Genomic DNA, 27,982 nt, shown 5'->3' on the forward strand with positions numbered 1-27,982 from the left:
TTGTTGTGTAGTCTTTTTCTTTGGCATCTCTTAGAAGTGTAGGTATGGGAACAGAACAAGTAATTATATCAATGGGATTGATTTATTAGTAGCAATTTGCTATGTGGGTCCAGGAAAAGGCAAAACGAGCATGGTAGTTGAACATGCAGAAAGAGAATATGTAAACACTGGAGAATTTGGTGAAGAAAGAAAGGAAGAAAAGTCAGGAAAGGACTAATTTGGAAAACAGATAACATAATAATAAAATAATGATGATATGAATAGTATGATTAATGTGAATAGGTAAGAATCATTTGATAATTACTGTGTGCTAGGAAATGTTCTTATTGGTCTTGTTGAATCTTCATAGCAAACATATAAAGTTGATATCATTATCTAACATTTTACAGAGTTAACTGAAGCACAAAGAATTAAGTAAACAGCCCATGAGCACTCAGAGAGCGAGTGATTAAAACAAGCTAAAGCAAATGAATGTCAAAATGTCTTTGAAAATATGGTGAACTGAAAGTCAATGAATAAAAAAATCAAAAGATATGATGTTAAGTGTCAGGTGGAATATTAAAGTCTAAAACTTTGAGAGCAGAGAATTTCAGTTGATAAGATACATACATACTCAAGGAATTGTGTTGGTAAAATAGAAAGCATTAATCATTCAGATGCATAACAATTGTTTTGAACCCTAAAATTAAAAAACAATTTATGGTAACTGCTGATAAGAGGATGTAAAAAAAAAATCTGTCTCCTCTTTCTTATTCTCTCAGCTCAAGCCAGGTATCTGAGGGGTTTTTCCTCAATTTGTCTGTTTGTTTGTTTTTTTCTAATGGCTCTCTTTAAAACAAATTTTATCATGTAAACATCATCTGCATTTGGCCTCATCATAAGGAATGTGTAGGGGGGCATTCTTATTTAAGTCTAATAAGATAAAAAGATAACATTGGCAGTATCAAGAAATCATGAGTGGTAGGTGGAAGAAAGTTCATTTTAGAATTATGTTTCTTGGACTAATAGTTGGCATTCACATGTAAAAAGAAGAACCACTTATTAAAGTCTTCAGAGCCCAAGGAAATGGTCAGTAGGTGGATGGTAATCAAGAAGTGTGGTGATTGGTAAATAAGATAACAAGGGATGGAAGCAGAATACCTTGAAATCAATAGTGGGAGTAGTCTGAAAACCATCTATTTGTAGCCACGCTTCTATTATATGGTGCCAATACACTACACAGCCCAAGGGAAGCAGTGCCCACACAGAAGAGCCTGAATTTGGTTAAGGCAAGGGAGTAGTGAAAATATTCTTCCAAAAAACAAAAAAGTAAGAGAACATTAATGATTGAATGTGGTATTTTCATAGTACCTAGGGAAAGTGGGGATGCACTTAAAAATGTGAGATAAAAGTTGACTAGAGAAACAGTTAGAGAATCTCACCCAAATACAGATCTGATCATCTGTATATTTATGTGATCCTTCTCTAGGAATGTTTCCTGTTCAGTAGAAATGAGGAAGCAGGTAAGTAGGAAAAATAACTACATTTTTTGAAGATGACCAAGCATGACAGAAATGAAAATTATAAAATTAATCAGTCCAATGTTTTTTGCTTTTAAAAAATTGTACAATGTCCTTTTTTCAGTGAAATCAATGAAGGCTCTGAGTATTGTATTATGTCTGATTGTTCAAAGAATTCTCATACCTGTAGGAATGCTGAAAATCAAGTCAAGAAACCAGGTCCTGGTAAATACTAACCATTACCCTAGAGCAATAAGTGGAGATTTGAAACATACCCAACACTGGTACAAAAGATGCTAACTTTTGCACTACATTTTTCATGCACTCTTAAAAATGCACTGTAGTTTGTTATTAAACATGAAAGTAATGACCAAATCTGTACTTTACATTTGTGAGGATAGATTTAGAGTAATTCACCAAGACTCAATCATGGATGCAAATTTGCAGTCTGTGATATGCATAAATGACATAGTGAGCCATTTGTTAAACAAAAATCAACAATAGCTTCATTACCATCATGTGCTTAACACTTGGGTTATCCAGACACAGATTTCCTTTTATTTAATAAGTAAATTTATTATTTTATCGATATTTTCAAGGGTCATAAATAAAGATGAGATTTAATTATATGAGTAATACATCCTTGGACATCTAGCTTTTCTCCTGGCTATAAAAGACTGGTGAAATACTGGGCACAAGGTCACCCCTGAGTTGTAATACTATTTATTTGACTTGTCAACTATGTGATTATAGGCTCCTGCACTCACCTAAGCTATGAGGCAATATTAGTACCTATTCTATAATAGGTATCATAATAAAGTGATAAATATAAATTGTAAAGCATCATATCTGGTACATGGGAGGCTCACAATTAATGCTATTTGATATCATTATTAATGTTATTTTCCTAATTTATTCTGGGTGTGACTAGAGAAATCCCAGCAAAATATAAGCCATGTCACAAGCCCCCTTACGAACTCTACTTGACTTTGTGTATTGTTAGATGGACGTGGATGCCCAAGGAAGACACTCAATGGTTGAAAAATTCACCAGACCTCAGAAAGAGCAATAAGATCTGTACTTCAGGATACGGTGAAGGGGAACTTTGGAAGCTGTTTACATATGATATCATGGAGTATCACAGTATTTTTTCTGTATTAAAAATGGTGTATAGGTCTTTTTGATTATGTTATTTAAAAAAATGGAAAGGCCTTATTGTTAGCAGAAGACATGAAAATTGGGCTGGGCACAGTGACTAATGACTGTAATCCCAGCACTTTGGGAGGTCGAGGCAGGTGGATCACATGAGGTCAGGAGTTCGAGACCAGCCTGGCCAACATGGTGAAACCCCGTTTTTACTAAAAATACAAAAATCACCTGGGCATGGTTGTGGGTGCCTGTAATCCCAGCTACACGGGAGGCTGAGGCAGGAGAATCACTCGAACCCAGGAGGCGGAGGTTGCAGTGAGCCAAGATCCCAAGATCGCGCCACTGCACTCCAGCCTGGGTGACAAGAGCGAAACTCTGTCTCAAAAAAAAAAAAAAAAGAAAAAGAAAAAAGAAAAAAAATTGATCTTCTGTTTGTTCTTACAGTATGCCACAATACAATAATGAATGGTTAGAGTTAACTTCAGTAAATGCAAAATTCGACCTAGAGAAAAGATTTTTTCATGGTAGGTAATAAACTCATCATTGTGAGAGGTTATAAAGTAAAATAATATGATGCAGATTTAAAAGCAGCTGCTTAATTAATTACTCAACACAAGCCATGTAATTGCAACCTGAGGCAATTTCATAAAGGGTAAAATTTTTAAAACTGGATATTAATTGTTCTACACAATACTATATTCAAAATTTTTGATAAAACCATTAGTGTTGTATAATGACTACAGGAATGTGGAAATATTTACGTAGACTATTACAATGAGTCTAGTTCGCCTTCTTTGATTATTAGAGAAGGTTAGAAATATTCCCTCTACAAAAGAGATATTTACCCTTTCTTTTATTATTCTCTTCCAGATTACCCTCTCATTAATATCTTTAGTGGATTATAAGACAGAATGACTGTTAAAACTATTTCCAAACACATGTGTAATTAAACAGCAATAAGGGATTTGTAGGAGAGACTTGCAAAGAAATCTGAAGAGATTTTTAGAATACAGGCTGTTTAGATCCAGAACATTGGCTTTAGGAAATTCCCTCTTGTTGAGTTCTTCACAATATATATATTTTAAAATGTATTACCATAGTCTAAATACTTTTTGAGTTGTTGGTGATATGGCTAAGAACAAGACAGAGTTGTTGATCTCTATTAGTTTCCTTTCTAGTGTGCAAGATAGAAAACAAATCAACACATAATAATTTCAAAGGTACATTTTAGCATCTGATAATTACCAGTCTGATATAGAGAGGTACTTCTAGATAGACATGTTAATATAACTTACATTTGAGAATAGAGCATTTTTCAAATATGGGTAAGAAAGCAGTAAATATCCCATCAGTGAATCATATTACACCCATTATATGATAGGTACCTTAGATTTCATGATCATTTGCTATTTTATGATTAGACATTCTATTTGTACAGCAACCCAAAGCAAACTAGGCATTATTTATCAAAAAGAAAATCATTATTTAGTGAAAGAGAACTTGATCATTTGTCCTAAAACCTAGGAGTTCCTCTTGTGTTTCTCCCATCAAAGTGTGCCGCAAGATTTGTAATGCATCCTGACCTGGAATGCATACTTCCAGCAAAAATTGAATATATTTAGCTAAAAGGGTCAAAGGACATGGATGCTAGTAATGCAGTCTGAACAACTGTTGGCCTTTGTCTTGCCAAGGACCCAGCTTGAAACAAGCAGAGTTTAATGTTAGTTGGAAAAGTCCCAGAAATATACCAAACATCTCATATTTTGCATTCAAAAATTGATGTAAAATCTACAAAAAAGGCATGCCTGTCTCAGAGACATAGTGGATATAAAATATATTGACATGTCTTTCATATGATTTTTATCAATGCATTTAAAGTACCTAAGATTTGCTATACAGAGCCTCTCAGTATATCTTTAAATTTCTCCAGATTTGAATCTCATGTTATACCTCTCAATATATCTATTAGTCATGATGTCTTTTATCAGGGTAAAATAATTAGCTTATATGCAGACTAAAATTGAACTATAAAATCATATAATTTAGTTAAATGATCTAGAACAGCAGCTGAAATTGAAATTACCAATTAAACAATATGAAGCCTATACCAGGACTAAGACAAGCTTCACCTAGAACTTTTACCTCCATTATCAGATCTGAGCAGGAGGATTAAAAAATTCTTTTCAAGTCACTTCTGCCTCTGTCAATAAATAGGGGGAGTGTTAGAAATCATTCTTTCTACCTACTAGAACACCTCCCCGCACAACAATCAGCCTTGAATCTAATGAGGCTAATTAGGCCCTTTAACCCACTTATGTTAGTCATCACAGGAAGGCCCAGAATCCCAAATCATCTGTCATCTTCTGCAAACTAATGTTTATATGGATATTTACATTCTTATTTAATAACCCTTCCTCAATTCCTAAAATCCTTCAGCCACTCTTCGACTTCTGAAACATGTCAAGTAGAACCCTATTTAATACCACTATTTCCTTCCCCATCTCCTAAAACTCTGGAAATTATTCATACATCATCATCATCAAACTCTTCCCTAAATATTTTCTATACCTTCTTGTTCTAAAGAAAATCTAATTTTTCCCTCAGGACTCTGATTTCTCTTCAGGGTCCCACAGATCACAGGTCTCCACCTGTCTATAGGTATAGTATGTGTCCTCCTTAATTCTTGCTGATGGTTTCATACAACTCTCCTTCTTTTATCCCTAAAGCCCCAAGTTTTGAATGTCATGACATCAAATTAGATCATTAAACAAATTTTATTATTGGTCATATATATATATATACACACACACACATATGACAGCAATGATATATATATATATATACACTTAGTATGTTAGTTCTTATTTATCAATGATTTTATCACCTGCTCACATACTATATTCTATATGATTCCTGTTAAATTTTTTTGTTATTTCAAAATATATAGTCTTTCCAAAGGCCCTGGCTTCTCATGCCTTTGCACTTCTTTCCCCTACTGAACTCATTTTTCTCTCTGTCTCAGTTGCTCATAGAAATATCTTATACTATGCTATCATCAAGAACTGAAAATACTTCATAATCTAATTTCCAAGTCTCCCAGATTCTGAGCACCAAAGAACAGCATGCTTTCTCTATAACTCAAAAAAATCCTTTGACATTAGATGACTCCAATCCATGGATCCTTTTCTATTTGATGCCCTTTCCCCCATTTTTAACAAACTAAAATTTTATGGTCCTATCAGCTGAACTTTATCAACTCCTAAATTTATATGTTGAAGCCCAAATCCCCAATACTTCAGAATTTGATTGTATTTGGAGATGGGACTTTCAAAGAAGTAATCAAGAAATTGTTAAGCAATAGGAACTTCAACATCTGAAAAATTCTCAGCCTACCCATATTTCAAAAAATGATAAAGTTTGTTCTGGAGAGAACACCAAGGATATAAGTGTACAATCAATCACTCAGTAGATTACAGATGTGACTCATGGATCTGTTCAGTCACTTCAGCAGAATCCAGGAAAAGAGTTGGGGTTATACAAGCATAAATACTTGCCAGCCTAGACAAAAAGAGACCAAAAGGGACAAAATGTAGCAAGAGTATCAGATTTCTGGGATCCTACAGGATGGGACAATAGAGCTCTCTGGCTGTGAACAATGCCTTATCCTTTAAGAAATGAGAAGAATTAACCCCAGAGGTAATTTAGAGATTATGAGGGCTGCTAATTCTACCCTTGATTTAGAGAGCAGCGGCTTAAGGGGGTGAGGTTGACCCCTTCTTAGTTTCAGTGACCCAGGCTACCCTTGTCCTGGGCTGCAGGCACGGGGCTGCTACCCTGGCAGGCCTAAAGGACAGAGTGTTGGGTTAAAGAGGATTATTCTCAAACCTTAAAATCGAATGGAATTTGCCCTGCTAGGATTTGAACTTGCTTGGGACATAGGACTTATTTCTTCTTTCCAATCTCTCACTTTTGAAATGAGAATGTCACTTCTATATCCGTCCCACCAATATAGTTTGAAGGCAGAAAACTTGTTCAGTTTCACAGGTTCACACCTGGAGAAGAATTTTGCCTCAGGATGAATCATAACTTGAGTCTCATCCACACTTGATTTAAATTAGATTTTGGGGACTTAGAATAAGTGCTGGAATTGCTAAAGACTTTTGAACTATTGGGATAGGAGTGAATGCATTTTGTATGTGAGACTTTTGGGGGCTCAAAATGGTGAGTGCTATGGGCTAAATTGTGTCTCCCTTCCAATTCATATATTGAAGCCCTAACCCCCAGAACTTCAGAATGTGACTGCATTCGGAGATAAGGCCTTTAAAAAGGCAATATGATTAAATTAATTCTGTTTGACTTGTGTCCATGTAAAAGGAAATCTGGACACACAAGAGACACCAGGGATGCATGTGCACAAGGAAAAACTATGTTAGAACACAACGAGAGGGTGGCTATCTGCAAGTCACGAAGAAAGGCCTCAGGAGAAGTCAAACAGGTGACACCTTGGTCTTGGATTTACAGCCTCCAGAAATATGAGAAAAGAAGATGCTCTGTGGTTTAAACCACTCAGTCTCTGTCATTTTTTTATGGCGGTCTTATCAAAAATAATTGGCCTATGTCAATTTATTAAAATGTCTTTCTTTCATGCACTTTCTTCTCTCTTTCCTCCTCATATTTTATCATATTTGCTTTGCAGAACCACAACTCTGTAAAATTCAATGCCTGTCTATTCTACACATGTAACATACATCTGGGTATATCTGGAGGAAAAAAAATCATACAAAACCATATTGACTGGTCTTGCTTTGAAACCAAAACCACAGATATCAACTGAGCCCTTAATTGCATTGCAATTATACCATAATTCCCTAATGCATTGACTTTTACACTTGGTTAAGAGATTATTTTACATGTTTTTTTCTTATCTCAAAGTTCTAACACTTAAATATCCTTATTCTGATTAAGATGTTTTTTCTTCCTTTATTGAAAATTTTGAAGCAATCAAAACAATTTCCACCATTATCCATCCCTTTATCTCCTCATCTATCGGAATCTATACTCAAATGTGCAGATTTCCCATCTGTTATAAATGATTTCTGCTCATGTCAGAATATAATTCTTCCGCTTAAAAAATAAAATTATATGTTCATTATAGCTTTGTTTTTAATAGGCTCTAATTTTTTAGAACAGATTTTGATTTACAGAAAAAAATGTGTAGAAATTACAGAGTTCTTATATACCCACTATTCACCTCCTCACAATTCTTGCTAACATCTGGAATTAGTATGGTACATTTATTACACTTGATGAAACAATATTGATACGTTGTTATTAAAGCCAATAGTTTAAATTAGAGTTCACCTTTTGAGTTATACAGTTCTGAGTGTAAACAAATGCATAATATTCTGTATGTGCATTACAGTGTCATACATAATGTCTTAGTTGCTTCCAACTATTGGCAATTATGAGTAAAACTGTTATAAACATTCACGTGTAAGTTTTTGTGTTCACATAAGTTTTCACTTCACTTGGGTAAATATCTAGGAGCAAGATTCCTATCAGATTCCTATCATTCAGATTCAGGAAATACAGAGAACGCCACAAAGATACTCCTTGAGAAGAGCAACTCCAAGACACATAATTGTCAGATTCACCAAAGTTGAAATGAAGGAAAAAATGTTAAGGGCAGCCAGAGAGAAAGGTCGGGTTACCCACAAAGGGAAGCCCATCAGACTAACAGCAGTTCTGTCAGCAGAAAGCCTACAAGCCAGAGGAGAGTGGGGGGCCAATATTCAACATTATTAAAGGAAAGAATTTTCAACCCAGAATTTCATATCCAGCCAAATTAAGCTTCATAAGCTATGGACAAAGAAAATCCTTTACAGACAAGCAAATGCTAAGAGATTTTTGTCACCACCAAGCCTACCTTACAAGAGCTCCTGAAGGAAGCACTAAACATGGAAAGGCTCAACCGGTACCAACCATTGCAAAAACATACCAAATTGTAAAGACCATTGATGCTATGAAGAAACTGCATCAACTAACAGGCAAAATAACCAGCTAGCATCATAATGGCAGGATTAAATTCACACATAACAATATTAACCTTAAATGTAAATGGGCTAAATGTCCCAATTAAAAGACACAGACTGGCAAATTGGATAAAGAGTCAAGACCCATTGGTGTGATCTCTTCAGGAGACCCATCTCACGTGCAAAGACACACATAGGCTCAAAATAAAGGGATGGAGGAATATTTACCAAGCAAATAGAAAGAAAGAAAAAAAAAAAGCAGGAGTTGTACTCCTAGTCTCTGATAAAACAGACTTTAAACTAACAGATCAAAAGAGACAAAGAAGGGCATTACATAATCCTAAAAGGATCAGTGAAACAAGAAGAGCTAACTATCCTAAATATATATGCACTGAATATAGGAGCACCCAGATTCAAGTACTTAGAGACCAACAAAAAGACATAGACTCTCACACAATACTAGTGGCAGACTTAATTGTCAATATTAGACAGATCAATGAGACAGAAAATTAACCAGGATATCCAGGGCTTGAACTCAGCTCTGGACCAAGTGGACCTAACAGACATCTACAGAACTCACCACTCCAAATCAACAGAATGTACATTCTTCTCAGCACCGCATTGCATTTATTATAAAATTGAGCACATAATTGGAAGTAAAGCACTCTTCAGCAAATGCAAAAGAATGGAAATAATAACAAACAGTCTCTCAGACCACAGCGCAATCAAATTAGAACTCAGGATTAAGAAACACACTCAACCACATGGAAACAAAAAAACCTACTCCTGAATGACTACTGGGTAAATAATGAAATGAAGGCAGAAATAAAGATGTTCTTTGAAACCAATGAGAACAAAGACACAATGTACCAAAATCTCCGGGACACATTTAAAGCAATGGGTAGAGGGAAATTTATAGCACTAAATGCCCACAAGAGAAAGCAGGAAAGATTTCAAATCAACACCCTAACATCACATTTTAAATAACTAGAGAAGCAAGAGCAAACAAATTCAAAAGCTAGCAGAAGGCAAGAAATAACTAAGATCAGAACAGAACTGAAGGGAATACAGACACAAAAAACCCTTCAAAAATCAATGAATCCAGGAGCTGTTTTTTTGAAAAGATCAACAAAATAGACAGACCACTAGCAAGACTAATAATGAAGAAAAGAGAGAAGAATCAAATAGATGCAATAAAAAGCAATGAAGAGGATATCACCTCCAATCCCACAGAAATACAAACTACCATCAGAGAATACTATAAACACCTCTACGCAAATAAACTAGAAAATCTGGAAGAAATGGATAAGTTGCTAGACACATACACCCTCCCAAGACTAAACCAGGAAGACGTTGCATCCCTAAGTAGACCAATAACAAGTTCTGAGATTGAGGCAGCAATTAATAGCCTACCAACCAAAGAAAGTCCAGGACCAGACAGAATCACAGCCAAATTCTACCAGAGGTACAAAGAGGAGCTGGTACCATTCCTTCTGAAGCTATTCCAAATGATAGAAAAAGAGAGATTCCTCCCTAACTCATTTTATGAGGTCAGCACCATCGTAATACCAAAACCTGGCAGAAACACAACAAAAAAAGAAAATTTCAGGCCAATAACCCTGATAAACATTGATGCAAAAATCCTCAATAAAATACTGGCAAACTGAATCCAGCAGAACATCAAAAAGCTTATCCACCACAATCAAGTCGGCTTCATCCTGGGGAGGCAAGACTGGTTCAACATATGCAAATCAATAAATGGAATCCATCACATAAAGAGAACCAATGACCAAAACCACATGATTATCTCAGTAGATGCAGAAAAGGCCTTCAACAAAATTCAACACCCCTTCATGCTAAAAACTCTCACTAAACTAGTATTGATAGAATGTATCTCAAAATAATAAGAGATATTTATGACAAACCCACAGTCAATATCATACAGAATGGGCAAAAGCTGGAAGCATTCCCTTTGAAAACCAGCACACAACAAGGATGCCCTCTCTCACCACTCCTATTGAACATAGTATTGGAAGTTCTGGCCAGAGCAATCAGGCAAGATAAAAAAGTAAATGGTATTCAATTAGGAAAAGAGGACGTCAAATTGTCTCTGTTGGCAGATGACATGATTGTATATTTAGAAAACCCCATTGTCTCAGCCCAAAATCTCCTTAAGCTGATAAGCAACTTCAGCAAAGTCTAAGGACACAAAACCAATGTATGAAAATCACAAGTATTCTTATACAACAACAGACAAACAGAGAGCCAAATCATGAGTGAATCCCCATTCACGATTGCTTCAAAGAGAATTAAAATACCTAGGAATCCAACTTACAAGGGATGTGAAGGACCTCTTCAAGGAGTACTACAAACCACTGCTCAACAAAATAAAAGAGGATACAAACAAAGGGAAGAACATTCCATGCTCACAGTTAGGAAGAATCAATATAGTGAAAATGGCCATACTGCCCAAGGTAATTTACAGATTCAGTGCCATCCTCATCAAACTACCAAAGACTTACTTCACAGAATTGGAAAAAAACTAATTTTAAGTTCATATGGAACCAAAAAAGAGCCCACATTGCCAAGAAAATCCTAAGCAAAAAGAGCAAAGCTGGAGACATCATGCTACCTGATTTCAAACTATATCATAAGGCCACAGTAACCAAAACAGCATGGTACTGGTACCAAAACAGAGATACGGACCAATGGAACAGAACAGAGGCCTCAGAAATAACACCAAACATCTACAACTATCTGATCTTTGACAAACGTGACAAAAACAAGAAATGGGGAAAGGATTCCCTATTTAATAAATGGTGCTGGGAAAACTGGCTAGCCATATGTAGAAAGCTGAAACTGGATCCCTTCCTTACACCTTATATAAAAATTAATTCAAGATGCATTAAAGAATTAAATGTTAGACCTAAAATCACAAAAACCCTAGAAGAAAACCTAGGCAACACCATTCAAGACGTAGGCATGAGCAAGGATTTTATGACTAAAACACCAAAAGCAATGGCAACAAAAGCCAAAATTGACAAATGGGATCTAATTAAACTAAAGAGCTTCTTCACAGCAAAAGAAACTACTATCAGAGTGAACAGGCAACCTACAAAATGGGAGAAAATTTTTGCAATCTACCCATCTAACAAAGAGCTAATATCCAGAATCTACAAAGAACTTAAACAAATTTACAAGAAAAAAATCAAACAACCCCATCAAAAAGTGGGCAAAGGATATGAACAAACACTTTTCAAAAGAAGACATTTATGCAGCCAACAGACACATGAGAAAATGCTTATCATCCTGGTCATCAGAGAAATGCAAATCAAAACCACAATGAGATACCATCTCACACCAGTTAGAATGGCGATCATTAAAAAGTCAGGAAACAACAGGTGCTGGAGAGGATGTGGAGAAATAGGAACAGTTTTACACTGTTGGTGGGAGCGTAAACTAGTTTAACTATTGTGGAAGACAGTGTGGCGATTCCTCAAGGATCTAGAACTAGAAATACCATTTGACCCAGTGATCCCATTACTGGGTATATACCCAAAGGATTATAAATCATTCTACTATAAAGACACATGCACACGTATGTTTATTGTGACACTATTCACAATAGCAAAGACTTGGAACTAACCCAAATGTCCATAAATGATAGACTAGATTAAGAAAAGGTGGCACATATACACCATGGAATACTATGCAGCCATAAAAAAGGATGAGTTCAGCCGGGCGCAGTGGCTCATGCCTGTAATCCCAACACTTTGGGAGGTTGAGGCAGGAGGATCACAAGGTCAGGAGATCGAGACCATCCTGGCTAACACGGTGAAACCCCGTCTCTACTAAAAAAAAAATACAAAAAAATTAGCCAGGCATGGTGGCAGGTGCCTGTAGTCCCACCTACTCGGGAGGCTGAGGCAGGAGAATGGCGTCAACCCAGGAGGAGCTTTCAGTGAGCTGAGATAGTGCCACTGCACTCCAGCCTGGGCAACAGAGCGAGACTCCATCTCAAAAAAACAAAAAGATGAGTTCGTGTCCTTTGTAGGGACATGGACAAAGCTGAAAACCATTATTCTGAGCAAAGTATTGCAAGGACAGGAAACCAAACACTGCATGTTCTTCCTTGCATGTGGGAATTGAACAATGAGAACACTTGGACAAAGGGTGGGAAACATCGCATACCGGGGCCTGCTGTGGGGTGGGGGGGATGGGGGATGGATAGCATTAGGAGATATATCTAATGTAAATGACGAGTTAATGGGTGCAGCACACCAACATGACACATGTATACGTATGTAACAAACCTGCACGTTGTGCACATGTACCCTAGCTTAAAGTATAATTTACAAAAATCAAAAGCATTCTTATACACCAATAACAGAGAAAATCATGAGTGAACTCCCATTCACAATTGCTACAAAGAGAATAAAATACCTACGAATACAATTTACAAGGGGTGTGAAGGAACTGTTCAAGGAGAACTACAAACCACTGTTCAAGGAAATAAGAGAGGACACAAACAAATGGAAAAAATTTCATGCTCATGGATAAGAACAATCAATATCGTGAAAATGGCCATACTGCTCAAAGTTATTTATAGATTCAATGCTATCCCAATCAAGCTAACATTGACTTTTTCTTCACGGAATTGGAAAAAACTACTTGAATTTTCACATGGAATCAAAAAAGCACCCGCATATCTGAGACAATCCAAAGCAAAAAGAACAAAGCTGGAGGTATCACGCTACTTGACTTCAAATGATACTAAAAGGCAACAGTAACCAAAACAGCATGGTACTGGTACTAAAACAGACATATAGACCAATGCAACAGAACAGAGGCCTCAGAAATAATGCCACAAATCTACAACCTTCTGATCTTTGACAAATCTGACAAAAACAAGAAATGGGGAATGGATACCCTATTTAATAAATGGTGTTGGGAAAACTGGCTAGCCATATGTAGAAAGCTGAAACTGGATCCCTTCCTTACACTTTATACAAAAAGTAACTCAAGATGGATTAAAGACTTAAATGTAAGACCTAACACCATAAACACCCTAGAAGGAAATCTAGGCAATACCATTCAGGACTTAGGCATGGGCCAATACCATGAATAAAAGACCAAAAGCAATGGCAACAAAAGCCAAAATTGACAAATGGGATCTAATTAAACTAAAGAGCTTCTTCACAGCAAAAGAAACTATCATCAGAGGGATGAGGCAACCTACAGAATGGGAGAAAATTTTTGCCATCTATCCATCTGACAAAAGGCTAATATCCAGAATCTATAAAGAACTTAAACAAATTTACAAAATTAAAACAAACAACCCCATCAAAAAGTGGGCGAAGGATATGACCAGACAATTCTCAAAAGAAGACATTTATGCAGCCAACAAACATATGAAAAGAAGCTCATCATCACTGGTCACTGGAGAAATGCAAATCAAAGCCATAGTGAGATACCATTTCACGCCAGTTAGAATGGCGATCATTAAAAAGTCAGGAAACAGATGCTGGAGAGCATGTGGAGAAATAGGAACGCTTTTACACTGTTTGTGGGAGTTTAAATTAGTTCAACCATTGTGGAAGACAGTGTGGCGATTCCTCAAGGATCTAGAATTAGAAATACCATTTGACCCAGCAATCCCATTACTGGGTTTATACCCAAAGGATTATAAATCATTCTACTATAAAGACACATGCACACGTACGTTTATTGCAGCACTGTTCTCAATAGCAAAGACTTGGAACCAACCCAAATGCCTATCAATGATAGACTGGATAAAGGAAATGTGGCACATATACACCATGGAATACTATGTAGCTATAAAAAAAAATGAGTTCATGTCCTTTACTGGGACATGGATGGAGCTGGAAATCATAATTCTCAGCAAACTGACACAGGAATAGAAAACCAAACACCACATGTTCTCACTCATAAGTGGGGGTTGAACAATGAGAACACATGGACACGAGGGGAACATCACACACCGGGGCCTGTTGGGGGGTGGGGGGCTAGGGGAGGGATAGCATTTGGAGAAATACCTAATGTAGACGACGGATTGATGGGTGCAGCAAACCATCATGGCACATGTATACCTATGTAACAAACCTGCACATTCTGCACATGTACTCCAGAACTTAAGGTATATTAAAAAAAAAGAAACTGTATACCTATATAACCAGAATAAGAAATGGGGGCTGTATCTCATTACAAAAACACTTCGACTCATAAATGATAAAAAGGGATAGGATTAAAATAATATTTTCAATACCTAATAAAATAATGGATCTAGGCATTTAATATCAACTGCTAATATCACAGAATGAAGGAGAGCAAAAATCATAATAGAAATACACAACACCCTCTATCAAGGACTTTTGCCAAAAAGAATTGAACCTACACATCATCAAGTCCTTAGAATCAAAGATCAATTTAACAAAAATAAAGACAAGGAAATAGTATGTTAAACTACATGATGTTAATTCAACCAAAATAAAAAATATATATATATGTGTGGGGCACTCCATCTGCTAATACTGCTTCTTACAATTAATATGGAGAATCTCATTTCTTTAATAAAGCATAAAATGCATGAAAAATATATTTTAATAAAGTATAAAAAATAAGAAAAGATAAAATGGGACTCATTAAATGTTTTAATGACTTAGTGAAAATGTGCTCAAAATCCCTAATCATCAGGGACATGCAAATCAAAACCACAATAAGATATCACCTCACACCTGTTAGAACAGCTATTATCAAAAAATAAGATAAAAGTTGTTGTTGAGGATGTGAAGAAGAGAGAGAAACCTTGTACACTATTGCTGAAAATGTAAATTGGTATATTAACAGTCACTGTAAAAAGTAGCATGCAGGTTCCTCAAAAAATTAAAAATAAAATTACCCGCAATCCCAATTCTGAGTATATATCCAAAGGAGTTGAAATCAAATCTCAAAAAGATATCTTCAATCCCATGTTCATTGCAGCATTATTTACAATAGCCAAGATATAGAAACAACTTAAATGTTTATCAGTGGATAAGTGGATAAAGAAAATGCGTTATATATACACAAAATAAAATAATGTTCAGCCTTAAAAAAAGAGGGAAATATTGCGTGCATCTATAGAACATAGGACAAATACTGCATAATCTCACTTGAATAAAAAATCTAAAACAGTTAAATTCATAAAATCAGATAGTGGAATACTGGTTACTAGGGACTGAGTGGAGGAGGAAATAGAAATATATATATTATTTATTTTTCTATGACTACATATTATTTTATATATTTTATAAATATAAAATTTTAAAACATATAAAATATACCAATATATGGTTGAGCGTGAACAAAATATTCTGGAAGGATTTTGCTGTGGTTTGAATAATTATCCCCTCCAAAACTCATGTTAAAATTTGATTGCTGCTGTGGCAGTGTTAGGAGGTGGGACTTTGGGAAGTAATAATAATGCCATGAAGACTCTGACCCCATGCATAGGATTAGAACCATTACAAAAGAGCAAGTTTTGCTGTTTTTTGCCTTTTTGCATTTTTGTTTTTCTCCATGTGACGATGCAACAAAAAGGCTCAGCAGATGCCAACACCTTACTCTTGGACTTCACAACCTCCAGAACTGTGGGAATATAAATTTTTCTTCATTATAAATTACCCAATTTCAGTATTGTATTATAGCAGCAGAAAACACACTGAGACTGAAATATAAGAAACTGATAATAATGATGACCTCTGAGGACTAGAACTGTAAGTTTGTACTGTTGGGGAAAAAAGAGTAGATTTAAAATAAAATGTTTGGGTTATTATTATAATTTCCTTTGTTTTATTTTTGTTTGATAAGAGAAAAAAATAAAAATCAATCTGTAATGTTGAAAGTACAATAATAAATATTTGTAGAGAATTTGTAGAAATTATAATATACATTGTATCTTCCAAAGTAAAACCAAAAAAAAGAGGGGAGAGAAAATCAGAGAAGAACATGAAATATTTGCCTTTGGGCATCTGAACAAAATGTAATTTTACTTTTATTCTTTTTTTCTGTGTATTCTAAATGTTCTAATAGGATTTTATATCAATTTTATATTATAAAAGAAACCTTTAAAACACCATTTTGTGATCTATCAACTCTTTAAAAAATTGTAAACCAATCCTTTCCTTAGCCTTTCCAATCCCAGCCTCCAATCCCAAGTCCATCTAATTCTCATTTATTTCATAGCACTTATTACCTTCTTCTCTACAAATTACTTATTTGTATAATATTGGCTTTTAATATGCCTTTGCTTTTTTTATTTCTATATCCCAGAAAACCGTTATTTGCATATTGGTGCTTAATGTATGGTGTTGAATTAATGAAAAATGCCTTGTCATTTTCCAGGACCTATTTGCCTTTTGAAAATGAAAATAAGTAATTCAAAATCTAAGCTTTTGGAACTGTAAAATATTTTGAGCATTAAGGAAGTGTTACTATGGGAGCTGAGTCACATAAACATGAAGCTATAACCTAGGAAGCTGTAACCTTTGTTTCTCTGATTATAGCTTAGACTTTTTCCTTACCTACATTGTTTTGTAGAATGTTATACATGACTAAAATGTGACAGAGCAAGCCTCTTTCCTTTTAACTGTTGATGTTCTTTATAGATTAACTTCCCTTCTTCCTATCTCACACGAAGACTTCATGACTATAACACTGTCTGGGATGAAATGTTAAATATACTTTTTAGTTGGAATGGAAATTAAAATGATCTGTATGAAAAAGAAAACTAATTAAATTGTTACTCATAAAACAGCCTTGTCTAGAAAATGCTATAATTCTACTAAATTTCTTTGTTTTCTACCTATATAAGCAAGACTTTAACTTTTAACTTAGAAGCACTAACCCCATTTCTCTGGAGTCTGTATTTCCCGGATAGCTATTCTCAGCTTTTTGTTTGAATAAACTCTTTAAAACTGGATTCCGATTCTTTTCATTTTTTTAGGTTGACATGAATTAAAAAAAAAAAATTAGTAAAATGGGTATGTGATAAGATCACCACTGCTTCATCCGTCAAGTCTTTGATGATGGGCGTTATTTCTGGTTGCTCCAGACGTGTTACTGCATTGAGTTTACTAAGTTGGGAGCAAAAGGAAGTTCTGAATTTGTTTTCTATCTATTCTACCTTAGAAACCCTCATTATAAAGGAATGGTAGCCAAAGAGATGTCTTTAAACAACACTTTCAGGAATTGGAGAAATAACTGATGCTACCTGCCTTCGCTTCTCTATTTTGTTTGTTTTAATTAGTATTCCTGTTATTTAGTTTAATTGCTCTGCCCTGAACTCCAGTTACCTTCTTGGGTCTCTAAGCTCATGCTAGCATTTAAAAGGCACTTCCCCAAGCAGTCTGAGTTGCATTCCTTAAACTCTCCACAATTCTGAACAAGCTGTTTCCCCAGAAATAGCCTATATACTGAGAAAAGAAAAATAGCTGGAAACAGTCTGAATTATATGAGGTATGCAAAATTTATCAGGCCCAGAGAGAACTGAGGTATTGGACTTCAGTCATATTCTCCCCCCACCAACTCATGCCTGGGGGTAACTGTTTAAAGGCATTTTGTTTCTAACCAGATGCCTGACCTATTATCTTCATATTCCTGGAATGTATGATACAAAAAACAATGTACAACCAATCAACAGCTTATGTTATTTTAATGTAAATTATAGGTAAATAACTCAGAAACTGCCTCTTCTTTTCCTTTCAAAATCCACTTGTAACTTCTGTTAACCAAAGTGGATATTTAGGGCAACTTGAATCTATGCTCCTGAGTTGCCATCCTCAAGCATGGCCCAAATAAACTCTCTACTTATATTAATTTGTTCTCAACTTATTCTTTTTCGGGCAACAACACTCTGCTTCACTTTTTAAAATATTTTCAGATAATTCCTGAAACATCTGGGCAATAGCAAGCTTTTTGTACCTCTTCTATGTCAGTGTGGGGGCAAAGGCCTTTGGCTCCTTAAAGGTTCACTGAAAAATCATTGACATAAGTCAGGTTGATTAACAGGAGTGAAAGCATACACCTTTATTTCATGTCTATACACTGGGGCCTTCAGAATAAAGACCAAACCTCTCAATGAGATTACAAAAGCTTAAATACCATCTTGAGGTTACAGAAAGAATGGGGGCTTGGATCCTGATAAAACAGTTTATGACGGGGAGAGAGGAACAGTCATGGCTAGTAAAGAAGGCCTTGTTATGTAAATGAAGCCTCACAGGTAGTAGACCTCAGAGAGAATAGATGGTAAATGTTTCTTTTCAGACTTTTAAAGGTATCAGACTCTTAGTTAATCTCCCCTAGATCCAGGACAAGCCTTGAAAGGGAAGGCCTGGTTAGTGGGGCATCTTCACAGACGCCAATTTCCCCTACAAAAGACATCTTTGCAGGACCAATTCAGTCTGCTGACCCTGTGGCAACCATTTCAAAAATGTGTCATAGAAATGTATTTTGGGGTAAAATGTTTTGATTTTCTTCACACCATCTGAAGAATATCTTTTGTAGACCTTCACTGCCTGTCCCCCTCTGGCACCATTAAAACAACCTAGTCAGTTTCCCCATAATCCATTCCAAACTAGACCTCCCCTTCCCCTCTCTAAAGCTCAAAGTTTTTGAGCCATGTCTCACCCTGAAACAAAACTTCTGCTCCACATTTAATCCCACTCTAACTAATTGTTGTGCCAGACCCCTATTGACTCCACTAAGGATGACAGTGTGCCCTAGAGGCTGAAAAAGGAAACTGGAGATAGCAAAAGAGACATAGGATTTATTGAAGGAACTTACATACAGGGACAATCCAGGAGGAGCAGACTGGACCAGAGAACCACCACCATTTGTAAAACACATGCAGTTTATAGAGGAATTTCACTTAGCACCCTCCACCTAGCAACCTTCACCTAGCAATCTCCATTTAACACAAAACAAAGGGCCTGGATCCCTTGTATGGCCTGCATTCCAAGGGAATGGCTGGGGATTCAGATGTCCTTCATAGATAAGGAGTGAAACTCTGGGTTGTGTACTCCTGGATCCCTTAGCTCAGGACTCCAAACACACATTCTTCTTAGACCATAGGGTCATTCTCAGGGTATGCTTCAGTTATAGTTGTCAGGTGCCTCTGCCATGTACCAACTATAATTTATGTCTGTTTACTCTTGGAGATACATTTTCAGTTGGTGGGGTCAGAAGTGAGGAGACATTATCTCTCAGGTGGCTATAACTTTCCTTCACTTAAGTTTAACTATATGGAGTAATTGTATCCTTTCTGACTCTTGAATGAAGTATTTGGATGACATAGAATAAGTGAATATGACATATAGTTGATTTCTGGTGTGACTACGTTTACCTACGTTTACCTATGTTCAGAAGTTTCCATACCCAAGAAATTACTGCTATTTATATAATTGACTCAGGTTGCAGGGTTCACAAAAATATCTAAACATAAAAAGAATTGCTAATAAAATATTTTTTACATGACCCAAGAGAAGTCGTTAGTTCAGAGAAGACTTTTCAATATTTGTACTATATTTGTAAAATTTAAATGATTTTATAGATAATATATTGTGTACATTATTTATATACTATGTGTCATAAACATATTGTAAGATTGACATTTGGCTTGTGAGTATTACTTAGGTTCCAGAAACACTGGAAAACAAGCAGTTATGATAAATCCCTATAGGTATCAGATTCTATAGATAGGAATTACAGGGCTACAGAAAACTTTTCCCCAGAATATGGTGCTTCAGCGTGCTAAGTGCTTTGAAAATAGAAAGGCCTCAGAAATAAGTCTCAGAACCATGGTTTCTCTCTGATTTTTCCCTCTTCCCTCTGTTTTTCTGATCCTCTTTCCAAAAGCGTCAGTGGGGACTCTCTCTGGAGTTTCCTTATCTGACTAAGAAAGCTTAAATGTGATTGTCTTAACTCTCCCTCCCTAGGAATCTCACCAAATAACCAGGAAAGATCAATCCCCAGAAAAGAGAAGAGACCAGTGGTCTGTCACCATGCCCAGATAGACTTTTTACCTGTTCTTCCAAGGGCAGCTCCACATGATTACCTGGGGGATTTTATCTTTATAATAAAACAATCTTTTCTCATGAGCAGCTCCACCCATCACCTTCCCATAATGTCTGCCTCCTGCCTCCTAAATCCATTTATTCTTCCCAATGATTTACTGTCTCTCAAAAGAAATGTCTGCATTTCTCATCTTCCCTCTCCCCTCTGGAAAAAAGCACATAATCTTCTGTACCTCACTGGGTAATTGAACAATCACTCTGTGATTTTCTCTCTGCACATCAATAAATTTGTGTCTTTTCTCCTATTAATTAGCTTTTCGTCAGTTGAGTTTTAAGAAAACCTTCAGAGTATAAAGGGGAAGTTTTCACTTAAAACACAAGAAATATCCTCTTAAAATGACTTCAAACACATTTGGAACCATAAAAATGTTATTATTAGGAAAACCTAAAAGACATAAAATCATGCAGTTCAATCGTATGTCTAATACTTGGTATTACTAGTGTTTACATGTTACTGACAGCAAATCCACAAGGGTCTGCAGCAACCTCAATTCTTCCCCCTTTAGAAGAAAGAATATGACTGAGGGATATGACTGAGGGTTATATGGCAGAAGAAGAGACCAAGGTAAGTATAGAAGCAGGAGTGAAAGTTTGTTAAAAAGCTTTAGAGAGGAATGAAAAGAAAATAAAGTACGCTTGGAAGAGGGCGAAGCAGGTGACTTGAAAGGCAACTGCATGGTTTGACCTTTTGACATGGAGTTTTGTATGTTGGCATACTTCCAGGATCTTGTGTTCCTTTTCCCCTGATTATTCCCTTGGGGTGGGCTGTCTGCATGCTCAGTGGCCTGTTAGCACTTGGGAGGAGAGCACCTGCAGCGTGTTTACTAGAGTTGTACGAATACTCACTTGAGGCATTCTTCCTTACCAGCTGATGTCCCTAGGAGGTCATACACCATTTAAATTCAGCCATTTTGCCTTTTAGTGTGCATGTGTGAGCCCATTCACTCATTCCTGAGATCTTTTTGAGAAGCTGCTGATTACCAGTCTCATTTTTTTCTATTTATAGTAAGACTACCTTTCCCTAGCTGGCTGTGACCCACTATTATTTTAGAGAGACAGTTAACTACTGCCAGACCATCACCTGATGGTCGCCTGACACTGCTGGTGGGGTGAGAGGAACTCTCTCCTGCCTTGCTCATGCCTAGCTAGCTACCTACTATAATATACAGTATCCAGAGGCACTCCTACAGTCAGGTTTGTCTCAGAAAAGCATTATCTTTTTTCTTCTAAGTACCACAGTTTTGTTTAAAATTATTTTTAATTGGTATAAAATATCTTCATTAGCAGTATTAGTAATAGTTGAGAGTAATGCAGAGGAATGACTTTTCCTCAGCATACTCTCCTTCGTGGTGATGGTTTTACTTATCAGATAACTTCAGATTTTGTAATTACCTAAGAGGTATTATTATAAATTTTAACAATGAAAATAATTTAGAAGTTATTTTAAGAGGCAAGTTTAAAATGTAAATGTAAATGTAGAGTCAGCTTTATTTATTGAATGCTTCTGTGGTACAAAAAATAACGCATAGACTGTCTTCAATTACGTGCATTAATGGAAAAGACAAAATATATGCACTTGTAAAAGGCTGACAAATGGTTACAGCAGCATAAATTATACAACTTATTATGTAAACTGAGTAAAAATCATGGCCAGAAAGAGTCAAGCCAAAGGATTTAAGCATGCTGTGTTTCTGTTAACACAGCCTTCATTCTACCCATCTATTTTGATTGGCAGAGAAAAATCTCTCTAAATAGCTGAAAGTTTATTGATAAATAGATCTTTTGTAAACATCCTCTATTTAGATATTATTTACGAATATTCACATGTCAAAGCTCTTAAGGAAATAAAAAGGGCAAGCAGATCTTTATAACATATATATTAGTTATATATATGGTTAATAATTTTCTGATGACTTAAGGACAGAAAAATGTTTGATAGAGTTATGCATGCAGATATACATAGTTTTAAATTTTAACAGATTTTGGCAAAACTAAAAGTAAAGGTGTTATAATTTTTGCTAAAATTCATCCAAAACTAGAAAAAAAATTCAAGAGGAGAAAAAAATAAAATTGAGAAACTAAACATAAGAGTAGACATGAATCAGATACATCTTGTGCAAGAAACAGAAAAAAATAAATGAAATATACGATATGGTTTACACCAAAATCCATTAATTATTGCTTACATTTTTATCTTCTAATTACAATATGCTATTTTCGTGTGTATCAAAAGTAGAGCACTATATCCTGACTCCAAGTGCTTTCCTTAAAACAAAACAAACAGAATTAGTTTTTCAGCTTAGCAAAGCATACTATCTATTTTAGCACAGCAGGAATGCTGCCATTTTAATAGGATAGCAGACAAGTGGATTTATTCTCAATCCTTTAAGCTTCTACTTCAGGGGACTAAAATGTGTGAAAAAAATTTCGGATCCAATTTTAGACTATGTTTCAAATCCACTGAGATTCTCCATTCTCTACATCTCTGGAACATGATTATTCTGAGAACATCTACACTTTCACAAGGCTGCCTGCTTCTCTGTTAAGACATGAAAACAGAAGAAAATTGAGCAAAAATTGAATTTCATGTGATTGAGCAAATTTGAGTTTCATGTGATTCATGTGAAGAGAATAAACAAAGGGCAAAATAATTCTAGAGTGCTAGTAACTAAGTTGAAAGGTACAATGTCATTTGTAAATGAAGTTACTTTATTTATTCATGAAGTTAAAATTTTGTTGAGAATTTGTATCTTGTGGCCTTTACCCAATTTCTCCTTATTGCATGTCAAATAATTGTGTTTTAAAATAAATTCTAAAATGTTACGGATTGTACTCTTAAAATGCATTATCAATTTTAATTTTAAAACATATATTTTCTATTATAAACATTTTTTATAATAGAGGATATTAGAATGAAAAGGAAAATATTCTTGGTCTTCTCAAATAATATAATTTTATATAAGGTTTAATTTATAGCCTTAAAAGCCTCTATGAAGAGATGTGATATGGATATATTATCCATATTGTTGCCTGAGGAAAATTTTAACTGAAATATGAATTATAATTTTTAATAATTTTGAATTTTCTCCTTTGATTCATTTCTGTTTTTCTCTTTTTTACTGTGTTTTATACAAATTGTATAAGGAATAGTTGGCTTTGATTTTAAATGAGCTATTTTACTTTACTCATGCTATTTTCAGAACACTTTTATTAATTTATGAATTTATTGATTTTGGGTCAGTAGGACCCACAGGTCAAATAGCAAACTCAACCAACCAAGTATGAAAATGACGCAATAAAGAGAAGAAAAAGTTAAAGTACTTGACAAAATGAGACATGCTGCCACAATTTTGAACTTTACTTCTTATGAGAAGGCCTAGGTCAGTTCTGAATTTCTTTGGAATTTGTTTACATTTTAAGATACAGTCATTTGTTCTTCATTTTTAACTGTCTTTTTTTTTTCCCCTGAAATTTCAAAAGTGAAGAGGTAATCTACAATTGACAGCATATTAGGAGGGGGTTGGCATGCATGGGAAGTAATAGGAGCATAACGGAAGAGTGAGAAGACATAAAAAGCCATGACAGACTTTCATAGAAAAATGTCAATATATGTCAACTTACCTCAATATTTTCTGGAGCTGTACAACTACACAATGGTTGATATTCTTCTTGAAGCTCTGTAACTATATATTACTTAATTACAAAAGGGATACACGCAAGATTTTAGGGAAGGTGTCCTTTCTGGCTGACACATACAAATTGATTATATGTGTGTATGTACACACATATAATATTACGATATTACTATAATACTTCCACAATCTCTTAACAGCATGAAATCTTCAACCACTTCTCTGACTCTCCCCATAATCTTTGGCTAATGACTCTTCCCTGAATCTTCCCACCGTAGTCTTCTCAATTGATGGCCCATTTTTCAACAACAGTTCATATATTAATGGTCCTGGAGTTGGGGTTTAAGTGTCCTCTTTGCTTTCCCTTGTTGCTTTCAGGTTATTCTTTATTTCCTTTCTATCACAAACAACATTAAATTGCATGGTCCATATCACTACACCTCACTGGTTCATAATACTATATTTGGTACTTTCTTCTACACCCACGGATCATTCCCAATTGTGTGCTGGCTTCCTTTTTACTGTCACTTCTTCCAATACAGCCCTTGTATGAATTATCATTGATTTCATTATGCACAAAGAGAATCATTCCTTGAACCCTTCGTTTTCAACAATCTTGCTCTGCACACTACTTCAGCTATTTTCTTTCATAGTTATGCCCTACACCTGGCTATTATTTAGTAATTTTCCTCCAATATTAATTGTAAGCACCTTGCATTGTTGTGGGCTGAACTGTATCCTCTCCACCCTCCAAACTCATATGTATGTGACTATATTTGGAGACAGGACCTCTACAAAGGTAACTAAGGTAAAATGAAGTCTTATGGGTGGGTCTTAATTCATTATGACTGGTGTACTTTTAAAAAGAGGAGATTTAAACACGGACGTGTGCACAGTGGAAAGATCTGTGACAACACAGGGAGAAATTCAGCCATCCACAAGTGAAGGAGAGAGGTCTCAATGAAACCAACACTGCTGACAACTTGATCTTGGACTGCTACCCTGGATAACTGTGAGGAAATAAATTTCTGGTGTTTTAGCCATCCAGTCTGCAGTATTTTATTTTGGCAGCCTTAGAAAACTAAACACACACTATCTTCCACCTCCTATCTTCCCAACACATTTCTTTTAGTACACAATCAATTTCAACCCAGCTGTGTCCTAGACCTATTGATCATACAGTCTCTTATCACTGTGATTTCTTCCTTGCCCTCTTTCGCCAGTTTAAACTCCACGTTTAGTCATTTTTAACTTCTTTCTGAACTACAACTGGAACATACAAACAGTATATGTACATATTGATGAATTACTACCAAATGTATGCTTTCATGTAACACATATGGAGTATTAACATGGTGAATCATTTGGTTCCTCCTTGTCTTTCTCTTTCTTTACTGTACTTATTTTGCATAAATGTAATTCTGGCTGAATTCAATTTTCCCTTTATTAGGTACATTTGCTTGTAAAGAGAGATGATTTTTGAGAAAAATTTGCAAATGTGCACACCATATTCACTTTGAATTCAAGAAAAACCTTGTTGTTGGTTACTTTGGCTCATTCTCTATTTAGGTTTTTTTTTTTTTTTTTTTTTGAGACAGAGTCTCGCTCTTTCGCCCAGGCTGGAGTGCAGTGGCGCGATCTCTGCTCACTGCAAGCTCCGCCTCCCGGGTTCACGCCATTCTCCTGCCTCAGCCTCCCAAGTAGCTGGGATTACAGGTGCCCGCCACCACGCCCGGCTAATTTTTTGTATTTTCAGTAGAGACGGGGTTTCACCGTGTTAGCCAGGATGGTCTCGATCTCCTGACCTCGTGATCCGCCTGCCTCGGCCTCCCAAAGTGCTGGGATTACAGGCGTGAGCCACCACGCCCAGCCTCTATTTAGGTTTTTAGACCAGGGGTCAGCAAACTTTTTCTGTAAAAGACCAGATAGTGAATATTTTCATATGCCATATATTCTGTGTCATGAAAACTATACTCAGCCATAGACAATATACAAAGAAGGGGAATGGCTGTGTGCCAATAAAACTTCATTTACAAAAATAGGCAACAGCCTGGATATCGCTAGGGCCTATAGTTGGCTGACTCTTGTTCTAGACTATTATATAAAACATTTTCTTCTATCCTCAGACAAAACCTTCCAGCTTATTCTGATTCTCAGGTGATGACTTTGATTCTTAATCTAATTAGAACATTGAGATCATCTTAAAAAGGATATTAGGTTGGGCATGGTGGCTCATGCCTGTAATCCCAGTTTTTGGGATGCCAGGATCTCTCGATGCCAGGAGCTCAAGACCAGCCTAGGCAACATAGTGAGAGCCCATCTCTACAAAAAAATAAAAATTACAGAAACAAATTAAAAAGAAAAGAATGTTAATTATCTACCTCCACTGTATCTAGGCATTTGTCAGATTCTAGAAACATATTCTCTGTTATTTCTTGGAATACTCCTGTAGTATATAGATTAATTGTCCATGCCCATCTTTAAGGCCAACACTTTCAGTTGTGCAATAGATCTTACATCTTATTATCTATTGAAAAAACATAGCTCAAGCCATCCTCTTTCGTTACCCCAACTCATCCATTTTTCTTTTTCTGCTGCATCATTTCTATCAACTGCAAAACAAACCAACAAAATACAAAGCAACAGCAAGAAAATCACACAGCGATTTTAGCTGCCACATCCCCTTCCAGCTGCACTCAAATTTATGTCTTTTATCTTACATACTTCAACAATGGTTTCTGTATTACTGAATTTAACTCTTCTCCTGTTTTCTCTTTAAACCACATTAATTAGGCTTTTCTGTTTCTTTTTTTTTTTTTTTTTTACTTTAAGTTCTGGGATACATATGCTGAACATGTAGGTTTGTTACATAGGTATACATGTGCCATGGTGGTTTGCCGCACCTATCAACCCGTCACCTAGGTTTTAAGCCCTGAATGCATTAGGTATTTGTCCTAATGCTCTCAGCAGCACATAGAATATTTGACCACTTCTTCCTGTTCTTCTTTCTTCACTTGACTTTCCGGATATCATACTTTTCTGCTTTTTCTCCTAATGTTATTTATTCTCAATCTCTTTTGTCAGTTCATCTTAGTGTGACCACAGTGTGAGAGGTCTTGGTGCTCAGGGCTTGACTTGTTCTGTCAGTCCTCACTCCCATGGTTTGTGCTTTTTAAATATTATCCCATATATTTGAAGGGTAAGACTTCAAATTATTTGAATATCTAGCCAGGGCCTCTCATTTCTACTTCAGTCTTATATCTCCCTACCTCCTCAATATCCCTACTTAGATGGCTAAAAATAAAGGGCTTTGGGGGAAATATAAAGTTAGTTTGCATTTAGCTAGTATCACAGCATCACAGAATTTCATCAAAATTTTGTTACTGTAGAAACAGTAACAATATGACTGAAACCTAAATCCCAATGTTTGCTCAAATCATCTCTCTCTATAAAACATCACTTTCATATTCATATCTAACATCTAATTCTTCTTACTACTATGATTTCTGAGTCTCCTACCTCAGCTTCCATTCCAATGA

The sequence above is a fragment of the Pan paniscus genome, chromosome 5 (genome assembly GCF_029289425.2).
Source record: "Pan paniscus chromosome 5, NHGRI_mPanPan1-v2.0_pri, whole genome shotgun sequence".
NCBI lineage: Eukaryota > Metazoa > Chordata > Mammalia > Primates > Hominidae > Pan > Pan paniscus.